Source organism: Dasypus novemcinctus, chromosome 2 (assembly GCF_030445035.2).
Source record: "Dasypus novemcinctus isolate mDasNov1 chromosome 2, mDasNov1.1.hap2, whole genome shotgun sequence".
NCBI lineage: Eukaryota > Metazoa > Chordata > Mammalia > Cingulata > Dasypodidae > Dasypus > Dasypus novemcinctus.
Genome location: NC_080674.1, coordinates 150531563 through 150545082, shown reverse-complemented (window position 1 = coordinate 150545082; position 13520 = coordinate 150531563). Strand labels below are relative to the sequence as shown.

The window sequence follows — 13520 nt, the reverse complement described above, 5'->3', positions numbered from 1 at the left end:
TTGATTTCATTCCTCTCAAAATATTTACTGATTTCCCTTGTAATTTCTCCTTTGACCCACTGATTATTTAAGAGTATGTTATTTAACTTCCATATATTTGTGGATTTTCCAATTCTCTGCCTGTTATTGATTCCAGCTTTATTCCTTTATGGTCAGAGAAGATGGTTTGTATAATCTTTTTTAATATACCAAGACTTGTTCTGTGACCCAATATGTGGTCTATCCTGGAGAACAATCCATATGCACTTGAAAAGAAAGTATATCCTTCTGTTCTGGGGTACAATGGTCTAGATATGTCTTTTAGGCCTAATTCATTTATCATATTACTCAAGTTCTGTGATTCCTTATTGATCTTCTGTTTTGATGTTCTGCCTATTGACAAGTTATGTAATAAAGTCTCCAACTATTATATAGAGGTGTCTATTTCTCCCTTCAGTTTTACCAGTATTAGCCTCATGTATTTTGGGATGCAATGATTAAGCACAAAAATATTTATGATTTCTTTTTGGTGGATTAACCTTTTTATTAATATATAGTGTCCTTCTTTATATCTTTAGAATAGCTTTTGATTTAAAGTGTATTTTGTTTGATATTAGTATGGCTACCCCTATCATTTTCTTGCTTACTATTTACATGGGTTCTTTTTTCCCATCCTTTCACTTTCAACCTATCTGTCTTTGGATCTAAAGTGAGTCTCCTGTAAACATAGAGTTGGATCATGCTTTTTTGTCAATTCTGTAAATCTGTCTCTTTTGACTAGGGAGTTTAATCCATTAACATTCAGTGTTATTACAGTAAAGGTGATAATAACTAAGTAATAACTCAGTAATAAATAAGCCATTTTGTCCTTTGGTTTTTATGTGTTATATCTTTTTTTGGTCTCTTTTCCTTTAGTGCAACCTCCTTTTCTATATAGTTGATCTTTTGTGAAATAGCCGATTCATCCCTTTCTCTGTATCTTTTAAATACTTTCTTTGTGTTTACCCTGGGGTTTCTATTACACAACTTACATCTATAACCTACTAATTTGAAAAGATACAAAGTAAGCTTCAATAGCATATGCATTCTCAGCTCCCATATCCCTGTTTCTCCTCTTTATGTTGTTTTTGTCCCACATTATCTCTTTATATTTTATGTGCCCATTACCAGGAAATTTGCCTTTTTCTTGTTCAATTATATTCTGACTGTTCTAGGAATTAAAGACTAGAGTTGTATACTGAGAATGCAGTACTATTGGGTTTTGCATTTACCCTTTTTGTTACCCTTTCTGAAGATCCTCATTTATTCACACTACTCCAAGTCACTTTCTCCTGTCTTTCCCTTTCAGTCTGCAGAACTCCCTATAGTAATTCTTATAGGGCAGGTCTCTTGTTGATGAAATCTATCAGTTTCCATTTATTTGTATTTTTAACTCTTCTTAATTTTTTGAAGCATAGTTTTGCCAGATAAAAGAGTTTTGGGCTGGGAGTTTTTCTCTTTCAGTACTTTAAATATATACAATGGCCTTCTCATCTCCATGATTTCTCATGAGAAATCACTTAGTTTTATTGAGGATCCCTTCTATGTGATCACTTTTTCTCTTGCTGCTTTAGAATTCTCTCTTGGAGAATTCTAATGGCATTTAATTCCAATTAAAATTCTAATTTTAAATTCTAATGGCATTTAACATTCTGATTAGTATGTGTCTTGGCATATGTCTATTTAGGATTTATTCTGTTTTAAGTATGTTGTGCTTCTTGGAACAGTATGTTTATGTTTTTCAAAAGAATTGGTAAATTTTTAACCATTATTTTCTCAGATATTCTTCTGCCCTTTTCCCCTTCTCTTCTCCTTCTGGGACATCCATGACATGAATGTTTGTGTGCTTCATGCTGTCATTCAAATCTCTGAGAACTGCTCAATTTTTTCTATTCTTTTTTCGATGTGTTCTTCTGACTGTATATTTTTATTGTCCTGGGTTCTCCTTCACTGATTCTTTCTTCTGCCTGTTCAAATATGTTGTTATATGCCTCTAGTGTATTTTTTTTAGGTACCAGGGACTAGGGATTGAACCAGGAATCCCTGGGAAGCCAGCACTCAAACACTGAACCACATCGGCTTCCCTGAGTTGTTTTTTTCATTGATTTGGCTTGTTGTTTCTTTGTGCTTTTACAGGAGGCACTGGGAACCAAACCCTGGACCTCCCATGTGAGAGGCAGGAGCACAACTGCTTGCGCCACATCTACTCCCCCTAGCACATTTTTTTTTTTAAAGATTTATTTATTTATTTAATTTCTCCCCCTCCCCTGGTTGTCTGTTCTTGGTGTCTATTTACTGTGTCTTGTTTCTTTTGTCTGCTTCTGTTGTCATCAGCGGCACGGGAAGTGTGGGCGGTGCCATTCCTGGGCAGGCTGCTCTTTCTTTTCACGCTGGGCGGCTCTCCTCACGGGCGCACTCCTTGCGCGTGGGGCTCCCCCACGCGGGGGACACCCTGCGTGGCACGGCACTCCTTGTGCGCATCAGCACTGCGCATGGGCCAGCTCCACACGGGTCAAGGAGGCCCGGGGTTTGAACCGCAGACCTCCCATATGGTAGACGGACGCCCTAACCACTGGGCCAAAGTCCGTTTCCCCCCCTAGCACATATTTTTTAAGATTTATTTATCTCTTCCCACCCCCTCATTGTTGGTACTTGCTATGTCTGTTCATCTTCTTTGTTTCTTTAGGAGGCACCAGGAATTGAACCCAGGACCTCCAATGTGGGAGGGAGGCGGCTAATTGCTTAAGTCACCTCTGTTCCCTACTTTGTTGGGTCTCTCATTATGTTTTTCCTCGTGTCTCTTATTGCATCATCTTGTCACATCAGCTTGCCGTGCTACTCTTCCTCTTTAGGAGGCACCAGGAACCTATGCCCCCTGCTTTGTTGTATCTCTCGTTATGTTTTTCTTCTTGTATCTTTTGTTGCATTATCTTGTTGTGTCAGTTTGCCACACCTCCCCACCATACCAGCTCGCTGTTTTCTTTAGGAGGCACCGGGAACCATGTGGTAGGCAGGAACTCAATCACTTGAACCACATCCACTTCCCCTCTAGTGTATTTTTAATCTCCATTACTGTGCCCTTCATTTCCATAATTTCAGTTATGTTTCTTCTAAATTTTCAAATTCTTCTTTATGTTCGCACATTGTCTTCTTAATATCCTTTATCTCTTTTTGCACATTTTCCTTCATCTCTTTGAATTGATTTAAGAGATTTGAACTTCTTTGATTAGTTGTTCCAAATTTTGCCATCCCCTCTGAAATTTTAATTGTTCCCTCAATGGAGCCTCTCTTCCTGTTTCTTGCTATGGCTTGTAATTTTTTGCTGATGCCTCAGCATTTGGTTACCTTGATGAGTTAACTATGAAGATCCTTTTCTCCCTCTTGTCTAGGGCTTTGTGCTAGGGCTTTTCTTTGATGCTTGGTCCAACTTAATCTAGACCTTGAGAGTAGCCCATGTTTATTCAGATTTCCTTAACTCTTCATCTGATTCTTGCCCTGGATATGTGGTACAATTTTCAAGATTGCACTTTTTGTGCAATTGTTTCACCTCCCAGAGAAAGCTTCCTTTCCTTTCTGCCTTCTCTGGGAATCTTTATCTGTTCTGTTTGATTTTGTGTGGAATTTTCTCCCCAGCTCCTATGATTTGTTTAAATTCTCTCCCTCACTCAGTGCCCCCTTGTCCTTAAGACTTTTCAGTTCTGGGACTCCTCTTGTCACAGCAGTTCAGTCCCCATGCCCTTTTTTTGTGTTCTGTGAGACTTTTCTGCCTCTGGCTTCTTCCCTGCTAGAGTATTATGCCATCCAAGGGACCCAGATGGGGTCAATCCAGAAAAGTCTCTTTGGCATTTATGTGGTCCAGCTAAGAGAAACTGGATTGAGATAGCAGCTCATGCCAGCAGTTCTGCCGTGTTCTCTCTTCACCTACCCTCACCTGGGGCCCTTTTGTATGCAGCACAAGTCAGCAGTTTGTGTTCCACCCTGGGTCTCTGTAGATCTGGGTCCCTGTGCCCAGATGTGCATGGGGTTCTAACTCCCTGCTGTAAGTGGCTCTATAGTCTGCATCTGCAGCAAGAGGGACCCAGGCCATGCTGCCTCTGTGCAATTCCCAAGCTGTATGGGTGAGGGAGAGGGGGCCATTCTGGCAGGTCCAAAAGAAATCTCTTACTGATCTTAGAGATTATTTTTCTTTTTCTTTCATTCAGCATTTGAGGAGTCTTTCTCAATTCACTATCATCCTCCAGAGTTCCAAGCAAGTGGAATTTTTTCTCTTATTAGCTGGTTCTTAGGGAAGACTTTTCTAGGAGATGTCTTACAACCGTCCCTCTGATCTTCATAGTTACATTTCTGATAAATGACTCCCAGGGACACATCCCAGGACTGATAAATAAAGCTAAAGGTTGCCCCTACATCTGATAATCTTACCCTCTAGAGTCTGCCTTAAGACCCAACAATTAGAATAACTGGACAAGACATAAAAATTCCCATGTAACAACAGCAGCTATCATTTATCTAATGCTTATCGCATGCCAGGTCCTGTACCAAGCCTCTCCGTATGCCCTCACACACTCCCTGTCAGTACAACTTTCCCCATTTTCACAGAGGGGAAACTAATGATCAGAGAGGTTAAGTCATTTTCCATACTCACACAGCTAAGAAGTAGACAAGCCAGGATCTGACTCCTAATCGGCTTTCAAAGGCTGTGCCTTTACTCACTGTGTCCCCGGGGCTTGACCCTGCCTGCATGAGTGCTCCTCTCTCTGGGTCTGGCTCCTTGGTCACTGAGGGTGTACAGCACAGGGCCCTGGGCTCGGACAGACTGTTCTCAAATCTCTGCTTTGCCTCTTCCTGTGTGTTCTGGCAGTTTGATACCCATTCAGAGGCTTGGTGTCTGCACGGTGGGTGAGGGACACCCACCTCAGAGTTGTGTGAATGAAACCAAAATACGTGCCCACTATGTGCACAACAATCAGTGTACAGACAGTGGGAGACATCTCTGGACAAACCTGGATTGGCTGCAAACGGAGGGGCCGCCTCCCGGCTATCACCAAGAACTGGGCCAGGGGCGCTCTCTGGCTCACGGAAAGCTGCCCCCAGAGGGCAGAGGGCAGGGCCCCTGCCAGCACCCTCAGGGCAGAGGGCAGTTCAGGATTTACTTCTCCTCTTTTGGGGGGAGCCCTCTAGGTCCCTCCACCAACTCTGACTGGGCTCAGGCACACTCCACAGTTCCAGTTCTCCCTCACACACTTTGAAAGAAAACATTTAACTCCATTTATCAAGCACTTACTAAGTGGCAAGTCCTGTGCTGCTATTGCGAGTGCGTGACCTCCAATCTTTACTTGTGTATCATCACTTTCAGATGAATGACTTGATTTATTAAAGCTACAGTTCACTCTTTCGTAAAATGAAAATGGTAATTTACCGGCCTCACTAGGTTTTTTTGAGAATTAAATGAGATGGTGCACATTAAATTCTTATAGCAGTCCCTGGCACATGAGAAACAATCATTGTTAGCCTTCTGGTTCTATCCTATTTCATAGCCAAGAAAACAGACTCTGGGAGGGTAACCCATTTGTTCAATGGGTGATCTGGACCCAAGCCTGCCCGACACCAGGCCCCTTCCAAGCCGACATCTCAACACGCCCACCCAGTTACCAGTGGGTGAACACGTAGGCCTGCTTGGAATAGGAGGCCCCCCGTCCTGAAAAGCCTCCATTCGGGGCCCTCCCAGTCAAATGTCATCCTCCTATCTGCTCATATAACACCTCCCTCTGCCCACCACAAGTGAACCCAGGACAACGACGGCACTGGTCTCCCACCGCCGCCCTGTGGTTCTGTGCCTCCCGCAGGCCAGCGGCCAGCCCCCCTACCTGCCCTGCCGGCTGCCAGCCCCCAGCTTCACGACAGGCCATTCACGCAGAAACCACGGCTATGAAAATACGGAAACGCATTTCCCATCTGGAAACGCCTCAGAGCTAAATATTATGTAGGATGTGATGGTGCTCGTCTACCGGCAAAAAAAGCAAGGCTAAAAGAAACACAGAGACCCAGGGAGACTGCTAGTGAGAGGGCCAGTGCGTCAGCAGGCGCTAAATTTAGCTTCCTAAGACTCTAACTTCGTTCTTTCAGGAAAGAGAGAGGTAGGAGAAAATGTATGAACACAGTTAAATGAAAGGGCCTTTGAAAGAGAGGAAAAAGAGAGAGAGAGAAAGAGATCCTTTGAGAGAGGGAGAGAATCAATATTCTAGCTACTGGCAGAAATGAGTGTGGAGAGGAAGCCCTCTTGGGAAGGCTGGCCCCAAGGCCATCAGAAGGGTTCAGCCTGGCCCATCCACACCCAAGGACCCCAATGCCCTGGCAGAAGGCCCCTTTGGACCCAGTGGCTGCGTGATACAAAGGAAGCTGCAAACTGAGAAATTCAAATGGTAATTGCTGGGGGCAAAGGAAGCAGGTGGATTCTGAAACACTGGAAGTTCTGGAAAAACCTGTAACACAGCTTTAAAACAGATTCTGCTTTCCAGTAGAGTGGCTGGCATAAAAGCACTCACCATCCAGGCACCAAATGTCTACAGAGAGTGTTTGGAAGCCTAGGAGAAGACACAGCACTGTCTCAGGCCAGTGAGAAGTGGCGCTTCTGAGTTCCTGGGTGCGGCCAGTTCAAGTCACAGCTTCAACTTTAACCAACTCTTTGGAGCTGGGTGAGTTTCACCTCCCTGGCTATAGCACATTCCATCCTGGTGGGGTTCTAAGACTTTTTTTTAAATACTAAGTTACCATATATTTCTGGATTTCTGTTTAGGGAAGGGAGTAGGCAACACTAGAATTTCCCCCTAGAATCAAGCCTTCTATTTGGCCTCAATAAAAGATCCATTAAGATATTTCATCACAGTATTTTAAATGTATTGAAAAAAAATAAAAATAAAACAAAAAAAAAATCTATTGGTCAGACAAAGGGCTAATAGTTTTGCTATGTAGTGAGTCCTTACAAATCAAGAAGAAAAAGACCAGCACTCCAACAGGAAAATTAATAAAGGGTATAAAAAGCAATCCACCAAAATATACAAATAAATTATATGGAAAAATAATTCAATCTTTCTGATAACCAATAGAAGGGCATATTGAAATAAAATGAGAGGGGACCTCATATAGCTCAAGTGATTGAGTGCCTGCTTCCCATGTACATGGCCCTGGGTTCGATCCCCAGTACCTCCTGAAAAAAAAAAAAAGGATAAAGTTAGCAGAGAAGCAATAAATTGCTTTAAAAGAGAGAGAGACAGAGAGAGTTTTTCCCACATACCAAGTGGCAAGGTGCACTAACACCCGGCAAGAGCCAGGGTTCAGAGAATTCAAAGCCTCATGCACCCCTAATAGGCAGGCAAATTTGCACAATATTCCTGGGGGTAATATGGCAAAATGAATACAAAAATTCTTGAACAGACATGCCATTTGACCTAGTAATTCTATTGCCCAAGATTTTTCTTACAAAATATTCAAGGATATGCACAAAGATATATCTATAAGGATTTAACCCCAACATTATTTTTCAACCCTAAAATTCTGTTACTAGCCTTCTAGTCAATAAAAGGGATACATCTATATGGTGGAATATAACAGTTAAAGGGAAGCGGATTTGGTCCAACGGAGAGGGTGTCTGCCTACCACATGGGAGGCCCAAGGTTCAAACCCAGGGCCTCCTGGCCCATGTGGTGAGCTGGCCCACACACAGTGCTGACGTGCACAAGGAGTGCCGTGCCATGCAGGGGTGTCCCCCACATAGGGGAGCCCCACGCTCAAGGAGTACACCCTGTAAGGAGAGCTGCCCAGCGCAAAAAAAGTGCAGCCTGCCCAGGAATGGCGCTGCACACATGGAGAGCTGACACTGCAAGATGACGCAACAAAATGAGACACAGGTTCCGGGTGCCGCTGACAAGAATACAAGTAGACACAGAAGATCACAAAGCAAATGGACACAGAAAGCAGACAATTGGCGGGGAGGGGAAGGGAAGAGAAAAAAGCTGACACAACAAGATCAAGCAACAAGTGGCACGGGGAGGAAAACATGAGAAACACAACAAAGCAGGAAGTAGATGTGGCTTAAGCAATTAGGCGCCTCCTTCCTACATGGGAGATCCCAGGTTCAGGTCCCAGTGCCTCTTGAAAGGAAGATGACCAGACAGTGAGTGCAAACAACAAGGGGGTGGGGGAAAACAAATAAATAAAATGAATCTTAAAACATAAAACATAAAAAAAAATAAAAGAAGACGAGCAGACACTGTACCCGCTGCAATGAGCAGATGCCACAAGCCAGCAGATGCCTCAGCGCGTGGGGAGCGGATATGGCTCAGGCCATTGGGTACTCGCTTCTCATATGGGAGGTCCTGGGTTCGGCTCCCGGTGCCTCCTAGAGAAAAGCAGGCAGACAAAAGAACCATCTGAGGGAGGGGGGGTTAAATTAAAAATAATAATAATAAATAAATAAATAAAGCTTTTTAAAAATACAGGTACACTGAAGAAAATACTGGAAGGAAATCCATGAAAATATTTTATTTCCTTATATGTACTTTTCTGTGTTTTCAAATTCTGAAACAGTTAAGTGATTCTTTTGTATTCAGGAAAACTGTTGTTTTTTTAGGAGACAAGGGGGGGAGTCTTCCCTTCTTTGCAATAAGTAAACGGTATTGAACTAACAGCTCCAGCCAGAATCCTGCCCAGGCCAGATGCCACCCAGAGGACAGAGGCCCAGCCCAGGCTATCCTCAGAAGACTCCCTGCACAAGCACATCCATAAGCCTAAGACATTTTCCGTCCATGGACCACACATTTCATGTTTCCTCTTGCCTGCTTTTTACCTAAGAATGATCGCAGGTCTACGGTTCGTGAAAAGAAGATCGGATCGCAACCAAAACCCTGGTGGCAGTCTCCTGGGGCTCTTGGCAGGCCTGTGGAGCACAGTCCTCCGTCTTCAAGCAAAGGCAACGATAAACCACCACTGCAGCCAGAGGGCTGACGGTCCCTAACGGCTTCAGAGATCCAGCACTGCCTGGAGCCTCCCGTCAGCCCTCAGGCAGGCAGGTGGCCTGTAGATTCCTGTTTTATGAAATGGGAAGTGAAGGTCAGGAAACTGAGGGAGTGGCCTGACTCACACACAGAAGCATGGCAGGAGCCCAGATCTGGCTTACCGTCTGGGGCTCTCTCCAATCTACCAGCCTGCACCTTGGTCCCTGCCAGGGACCTCCAGCTGGGAGGGGGCCAGGGGCCCTGGCACCCTCAGCCCCATATGGCCAGACACGAGTCCCCGTCTCCCTCGTTAGCAGCCCCACTCAACCCTCTGCCCCTGCCCCAGCTCCCGTTATAAAAGTGTTTTTGAGAAATTAGGAGAAGCTCCTCTCACAGCTCATTAAGTCCTTTAACCATCTAATCTGCTATCACCTTCTAGGTCAGAAAGTTCTCATTTTTCCAACCAAAATTCTATGATTCAGAACTTTCTTGGTTGTGAGTTGTAGAAATCAAATCCACCTGGCTTAAGTAGGGGGAAAATGGAATTCATTAGCTCCTGTCACTCTGGGGAGTCCAGGATGCATCGCCAGCTTCAGGATCGACTGGATCTAGAGGCTCGAATGTCAGAGCCCTGTTTGTCCGTCTTCTCCATTTAGTGAGCAGACATTCACCATAGCCCCAGACCCATGCCCAACCAATCCCACCAAAAATAGACCACCTTCCCCCAGAGCCTTGGCAAAAAGTGTCAGGGAGGGCTCAACGGGCGAGGATGACCTGCTCACTGTGGACACAAGGCAAGGTCAGCCCCTCCACCCCAGCCACGCAGGAAGAGGAGCTCTCTTCCCAGCAGGGAAAGGGAGCAGCAGGAAAGGAAACCGACAGCAGATTTCCACCTAAACAGATCTCTCCCACTTTAAGAACAAATCTGTGTTTTGGCACAGGCATTCCTTGGCAGCAGTAAGCAAGAATGACACCTCAGGGCTAGGGTTACTTTGTCACCCAGAAAAAGTAAATTATTAGCTAGCATTCACAAGAAATGCCCAAATCCTATTACAGAAACCTAGGCGGAAAGGGGATTTTTGTAGTCCGGTTTTTAGAAGTATAATTTACATAAGTAAAACGCGCCCTTTTTAGTAAATGCAGTTGTGGAACCACCACCACAGCAAACATACAGGGCATCCCTCCTTCCCCATCCTCACCCCTCAATTCCTTTGTGCCCCTTTGTAGTCAGCCCATGCCCAGTCTCGGGCCACTGCGGTCTTGTTTTCTGCCCCTATAGCTGTGCCTTTTCTGGAACATTATGTAAATAAAATCATTCAACACGTAGCCTTTTTAGTCTGGCTTCTTTCACTTAACATAATGCATTTGAGATTCATCCCTGTTGTTGCATGATTCAGCAGTTTGTTCCTTTCATTGCTAAGCATCATTGGTGTATGTAGTGAAATTTTTTAAATTCACTTACAAAATTTTGATCTATGATATCCATAAGGTACCCTATACGAATCATTGTTTTATATATTAGTTCAACAAGTACCTAAGTTTCCTCTGTGTGCCCCATTGCTCTTTTTTTAACTTTATTTTGCACATTTAATAATTGAAAACAAAACAATAATTTAAGAAAAAAATACATTTGATTAAAAACGTACATTTCTGAATTAAATGTACTGGATACATATAAAAAATTTTTAATCACTCAATATGTTACACAATATATTTGGTTCATAGTAACAAAATCATACAGTAATTGTCCTTTGTGTCTGGCTTGCTTCGCCCAACATAATGTCCTGCAGGTTCATCCATGTTGTCTTATGCTTTACAACTTCATTTCTTCTTCAGCTGCATAATATTCCATAATATGTATATACCACGGTTTGTTTCCATCTTTTAGTAATCATGAATAATGCCGCTATGAACATCACTGTACATGTCTGTTCACTGCTCTCAGTTCTTCTGAGTATATTACCAGTAGTGGTATTGCAGGGTCACATAGCAAGTCTATATTCAACTTCTTTAGGAACTGCCAAACAGCCCTCCACAGTGGCTGTACCATTCTGCACTGCCACCAACAGTGAATAAATGTTCCTATCTCTCCACATCCTCTCCAACACTTGTAGTTCTCTGACTTTTTAATTGAGGCCATTTTGATAGGTGTGAAGTGATATCTCACTGCAGTTTTGATTTGCATTTCCCTAATTATTAATAATGTTGAGCATTTTTTCATGTATTTGTCATTTATATTTCTTCTTTGGACATGTTTATTCAAGTCTTTGGCCCATTTTTTAATTATGTCATTTGTCTTTTTATTGTTGAGTTGTGTCTTTTATACATCCTAATATTAAACCCTTATCCAACATGTGATTTCCAAATACATCCTCCTATTGAGTCAGCTGCCTTTTCACCCATTTGACAAAGTCCTGTGAGGTGCAAAAGTATTTAATTTGGAGGAGGTCCCATTTATCTATATTTTCTTTTGTTGTGTGTGCTTTGGGTATAAGGTCCAACAAACCACCACCTACTACAAGGTCTTAAAGATGTTTCCCTACATTTTCTTCTAATAGTTTTATGATCCTGGCTTTTAGGTCTTTGATCCATTTTGAGTTGATTCTTGTATAGGGAGTAAGACAGGGATCCTCTTTCATTCTTTTGGTTATAAATACCCAGTTCTCCCAGCACCATTTGTTGAAGAGGGTGTTTTGTCTCATTCACTTGGACTTGGTAGGTTTGCCAAAAACCAATTGCCCATATAGGTGAGGGTTTATTTCTAGATTCTCAATTCTATTCCACTGATCAATGTGTCTATCTTTATGTCAGTATCACGTTGTTTTGATCACTATAGCTTTGTAATATGTTTCAAGGTCAGGTAGTGAAATTCTTCCCATGTTGCTCTTCTTTTTTAGAATGATTTTGGCTATTCCAGTGCACTTTCCCTTCAAATGAATTTGGTAATTGCCTTTTCTAATTCTTTAAAGTAGGCTGTTGTGGGAAGCAGATGTGGCTCAAGTGATAGAGCTTCCGCCTACCATATGGGAGGGTCTGGGTTCAATCCCTGGGGCCTCGTCATGCAGCAAAATGATGATGCAACAAGAGAGAGACAAGGGGAGAGTCAAGGTGAAGTGCAGCAGAAACCAGGAACTGAGGTAATACAATTGACAGGGAACCTCTCTCCCCATCAGGAGTCTCCAGGATTGAATCCCGGTGAATCCTAGAAGAGAGAAAATGAGAAAAGACGACAACAGAGACAGCAAAAACAGCAGGGTGGGTGGAGGGGAAGAGGGAAAAATAAATAAATAGATCTTTTAAAAAAAATAAATTAAATAAAATAGGCTGTTGTAACTTTGGCATTGCATTGAATTTATAAATCAGATTGGGTAGAATTGATGTCTTCACAATATTTATGTGTTCCATGAACATGGAACATCTTTCCATTTGTTTAGGACCTCACCGATTTCTTTTGGAATTGTTGTGTAGTTTTCTGCATATAGGTCCTGTAATTCTTTGGTTAAATTAATTCCCAGGTATTTGAATCTTTTTGTTGCTACTGTAAATGGGATTTTCCCTGATTTCCTCCTCAGATTGTTTAGTACTAGTGTACAAAAACATTACTGATTTTTGCATGTTGATCTTGTACCCTGCCACTTTGCTGAACTCTTTTATTAGCTCAAGTAGCTTTGCTATGGATACTTCAGGATTTTCTAAATACAGGAACATTCATGTCACCTGTAAATTGTGAGAGTTTTACTTCCTCTTTTCCTATTTGGATGCCTTTAATCATATTTTCTTGTCTAATTGCCCTAGCTAGAACTTCTATTACAATACTGAATAACAATGGTGACAGTGGGCATCCTTGTCTTGATCTGGATCTTAGAGGGAAAGCTCTCAACCTTTCCATGTTGAGTATGATGCTGGCTACAGGTTTTTCACATAAGCTTTTCATCATATTGAGGAATTTTCCTTCTATTCCTATTTGTTGAAGTGTTTTTATGAAGAAAGGATGCTGGTTTTGTCAAATGCCTTTTCTGCATTGATTGAAATAATCATGTGGTTTTCTTCCTTCAATTTGTTAATGTGGTATATTATGTTGATTGATTTTCTTATGTCGTACCAGCCTTGCATACTAGGAATTAAATCCCTCTTGGTTGTGATGTATAACTATTTTGATATGCTGTTGGATTCGATTTGCAAGTATTTTTTTGAGAATTTTTGCATCTATGTTCATTAGAGAGATTGGTCTGTAGTTTTCCTTTCTTGATATGTTTTTTTAACAAGCATTTTTTGTTTTGCTTTTTTTTTAGATTTATCTTTTTTTAATTTGTTTCTCTCCCCTTCCCTCCCTCCCACCCCCTTGCCCCAGTTGTCTGTTCTCTGTGTCCATTTGCTGCGTGTTCTTTTGTCCGTTTCTGTTGTTGTCAGCGGCACAGGAATCTGTGTTTCTTTTTGTTGCATCATCTTCTTGTGTCAGCTCTCCGTGCGTGCAGCACCATTTCTGGGCAGGCTGCACTTTCTTTCGCG

General features: G+C 42.5%; 1 protein-coding gene across 4 annotated transcripts in view; it reads right to left on the bottom strand.

Moving 5' to 3' along the window:
- ARHGAP26 (Rho GTPase activating protein 26) overlaps positions 1-13520 on the bottom strand; it is a 1052546-nt gene that overhangs the window by 978343 nt on the left and 60683 nt on the right. The window contains exon 2 of one of the 4 annotated variants that reach the window (XM_071210395.1): positions 8294-8416. The exons of the other annotated variants lie outside the window; for them this stretch is intronic. The gene's annotated coding sequence lies outside the window, so the exon portion shown is untranslated. The remainder of the gene's footprint in view (positions 1-8293; positions 8417-13520) is intronic. 4 annotated transcript variants of the gene reach the window in all.